This window comes from Ricinus communis, chromosome 2, assembly GCF_019578655.1.
Source record: "Ricinus communis isolate WT05 ecotype wild-type chromosome 2, ASM1957865v1, whole genome shotgun sequence".
Taxonomy (NCBI): domain Eukaryota; kingdom Viridiplantae; phylum Streptophyta; class Magnoliopsida; order Malpighiales; family Euphorbiaceae; genus Ricinus; species Ricinus communis.
Genome location: NC_063257.1, coordinates 31,183,009 through 31,187,534, shown reverse-complemented (window position 1 = coordinate 31,187,534; position 4,526 = coordinate 31,183,009).

The window sequence follows — 4,526 nt, the reverse complement described above, 5'->3', positions numbered from 1 at the left end:
TCCTAAAGGTTAAGTTTCATGTATATATGTTTTTGTAAAAAATTCTTCAACTTATTTATAGCCAAATCCCTTATTTCCTACCCATTACCTAAGCCTCATTACAACCTTATTAAGACCCTTTGATTTTTGTATTTTATTCATTGTTTAGTGGTGGAAATTTGATATATAAGTAAACTTATGGTAAAATTCTTTCTATGCATTAACTTGAGAGTTTATAATTACCCTAAAACACTTTGAGTGCATTGAGAGAAATTCTTGGGAGGGTGTTAAAGTTTTATTGCACTTTGATTTTGAATTTATTATGGAAATTGATACTTGTGTTAACTTGTAAAGACTCATTTGTGGATTGCATTTATCTCTTGCTATATTTTGATTCGAAAAAGTGAGACGCGATAGCTTATATCATGGATGAATATGTCATGAGAGGAGTTGAAGAGAAAACCAAGCATGCTTAATGATTTTAATGAATACTTGAGGACAAGCATTGTTCAAGTGTAGGGTATTTTGATAGTGTGCATTTTATGCATACTAATTATCATATTTTCTTAGTTATTATTGAGTAATTATGCTTAATTATGGATCTTAACTGTGATTATTGATTTCATGATAGACAAAACGTTTTGATGCAACATGAAGCTGAAAGGATGATCTTTGATGAGTTTTCATAGAGATTGATGCTTTAGAGAGTTTTGGATAAAAGGGAGAAAAGATGGCAGAATATCTCTTCAGTTAGAGCATGCCCACGGCGTATTCCAGAAATCTGAATTTATAGAAAGAGGCTTAAAGTGACATTATTTGCCATGTGGCTTTTTAATTTATTTTTGGGAATATTGATTTACTAAAACCCCTCACTACTTAAGGTTATTTTAGGAATGAATGATTCCTTCTTTAGACATATCATCTAATATTTCTTAGGGGGCAAGTTTTCCTATAAAAAGAAAGAGATGAGAAGATATGGAGAGTTTTTTAGGTTTTAGAGAAAAGGGGGCAACAAACCAGTTTTCTTCTTCCTCTCATCCATTGTTTTAGCTTTCTTCTTTGCTTTATTTTCTCTATAACAATTATGTGTGGTTGAACTCTTTTTTTCCAACTCAAGGTTAATTAAGGTTTGAATTCATATGGGTTGTGAGATCTAATTGTTCTTCATTATTTTTTCAAATCTATTAATATTCATGTATCTTCTATGTCTATTAGGAATTCTATTTTTGTTGATTGTGTAAAAAGGCCTATTACTCAATTATCAAGATAGTCTATGCCAAATTAGAATATTAAATCTGTAATTGTTTAATTATTCTAATGATTAGTGGTAGAATAACATACCCATGTTATGTGGATACATGCTCTAATCTAAATGAATTCATCTTATGTATTTGTTGGCTAGGATTGGATTTCTCTAGATTGCATTGCTATTGGTAAATTAAATCTTGGAAGCTTTTCTAAGGTTGTTTATTCAATAAGAGAATTAATCAAATGGCTTCCATTGATTAACGAAAAATTAAGGAGAAATTAGGTTGTTAGAACTTCTCAACGACTATAACCAATTTATTAATGGATTTGGAAATTATATTTGCATCAATGATCAATTCAATGAATTAAAACTGAGATTATACCTTGGATTGGAGTTTTCTCATATCGATTTATCTTCTCAAATTTTATTATTACTTCTAATTGATTTTTAGTTTAATTTGTTTTGATTCCAAATTTAAAACCCCCCTAATCTTACTTGAATTTTGTTAAAGAAATAAATCTTGTCAATCTGTGTGGATTACACCCTACTTGTCACTATTTACAAGTTGTTTTTATTTGAAGAGTAGGAATTTATTTTTGTTGGATTCGACACCCATCACCGATTCTTCTTTTCTTTTCTTCTTCTCCATATCAACATTTAGTCCCTGAAGTTTTCTTTCTTACTTTTTGGTCCCTCAACTTTTTTAATTACTGTAATTTCGCCCTGTAAAATTTCCAATTAACCCCTAAACTTTTCTTTAGCCTTTCAATTAAGCCCCTAACTATTTAATTTGGCGAAATTAGAATTATTGAAAATATACAATTACATATATACCCCTGACTGACATATTTATTTATAAAAATACCAAACATACAAATTTCCATTAAAACCCTATTAATGAAATTATATTTTTAATTCTTATTTTAAAATAAATTTCCAATTTAGTCCTAACACACAATTAAATTTAATAACCAATTTGCTAAATATTTTCCAACTTAAAATTAAATACTACTAGCTAATTAAAATACCAATTTCCCTAAGAAATTTCTTTTATAAAAACATCCTTTACAAATTCTTCCCATATATAATTTTATTTATATATATACATTTGGGGAATAATTTGGAATGACCAAAAATATAATTTATTTCTCAAATAATTTACTTAATTAACTCCTTAAAAATAAAACTAATTGGGTATAGAAATTTACGTCTTTATTTGTCTAATATTAAATTTCAAAATTGCGTTTAAATCATTCCAATTAAACCGAATAAAAATATAATTAAATTAATTTAAATAATACTCATTTATTAATCATTATTAATATTATCTTTATTAAAGAAGAAATTTCAGGTATTACAAATACTAAGCTTCTACACCAATGCAATAACAATTGCAAATCTCCTTCAATTGTAGGCAAGTGATAACAAAACGAACTAACTAATAAAGGATCTATCAGGGCCCTTTCAAATTAGTCATGAATTATCTAGGGTATTTTATTAATGAGTTCAGATTCCACACAGTTGGGCACAGTTCAGGTAGATCAATAATGAACAACAAACTGTGGCTATAAGGTTCAAGTTACAGTGTATGAAAGCGATTATTATGGCCCACCGTTAGAAGTTATACAGTTGGAGTACCTAAATTTACCAATTAAGAATATTGTATTATTCAAGTGCGAGTAGTTTGACCTGATACCGAATTTGGGTATAAAGGTTCATACCGAGTACAAGCTTGTCGATGTAAACCATAAACGCAAGTTTAATCGCTATGAACCATTTATACTTTCAATTCAGGCAAATCAGGTTTATTATTGCACATATCTGAGCTCACATCAGGATAAGAGCGGCTGGTGGGCTGTTTACAAAAGAAAACTGAGATATGATATACATGTTCTAGAATCATCATCTAAAATTCTATCAAGTCTAACACCACCATTTTAGGAGGATTAGTTGAACATATATATTCTGGTACAGTTAAACAACCAGTGAAACTGGCAACAGTGATGATGACTTGGAACTTGATTCGAAAATAGACAACCAGAATGACGAGTCAAATAATATTAATACTAAGACATATAAAATGTTGTTTTTTTTTGTAATTAACTCAAATGTATTATGACTTTTTATTATTTTATATTTTCATATTCACTACTTTTTATTGCTTTATGCTTTTGATGTGATTTTTTAAATTCTATTTCTATTTTTAATTACTATATTATCATTAATACTAATATTGTATGCTAATTATTAAAAAACTGTGTGTACCGATTGATTAGCAATGACATTTAAATCTCTATTTTAAGAAAAATTAAATAGATAGCAACGACCATTTAAAATATTAGTAATAAATATAATACGATTTAGTGACGGATTACTGACGGCATATTTTTTCAACAGTTTAACGACGGTTGGAATTCATTGATAAATTAAGATAAGACGACTTATTGGCTACTCCCTTAGCGAGGGCAGCCTTACATTATCGGAATAACATTTGTCATCGCCGTTTCTATCGACGGATTCTATTGATGTCATTACACTGGTAACAATGCCATTTTTAACGATGTTGTAGTCTGTTGCTAAGTCGTTGCTAAATTTCTTTACCGATGCACTTTACACTTTTAGCAACGGCCATGTCCATCATTAAATACAATTTTTTTTTGTAGTTAGCGGATCCAAGAAGCAACCTTGGAAGCCCAAATGATTCTTGATAAAATTTCTTTTTTTATAATAGAGTCTCACAAAGAAATACTATAGTGGGTGGATATTCTTTTCGGATTATACATTTAAGTTCATACAATGGCCGTGGGTTCCTAAGCCCCCGGACATTCCATGTTAGGCAATTTATAATCCCTGGTAGGCTCGTTTCACCACAGTACTTGCCAATGGAGAGGAGTGAGAGCCAACCTCATTATCAACCTTGTCGTCTAAGACATGCCCATCAACAGAGTTTGAAATCTTTATAGGTACCTTTGACGTTTCTCACCCGGTCTTTATATTCATTACTAAAGATGAAGTTGCCTTAGATTTAGAGGTTGTATGTTGCAACAAAGTCCAGGCTTAGACTTCATGCCCTTCCCAAGCTTTTAAACCTGCATTGGCTTGTTTCATTTTTCTCTCTCTTGACAAAATGTTCTCATCTCGATTCAATGAATTACCATCCAAGATTTTGAGTGGCTTGCAGTTCTCTTTATCACAAATTTGGATAGTAGTAGGAGCATAAGGAACAACGTCCTTGACATTTACAGCGATAAGAGGAGTAGATAAATAAATACCACCATAAGATGAGAAATGTACACAT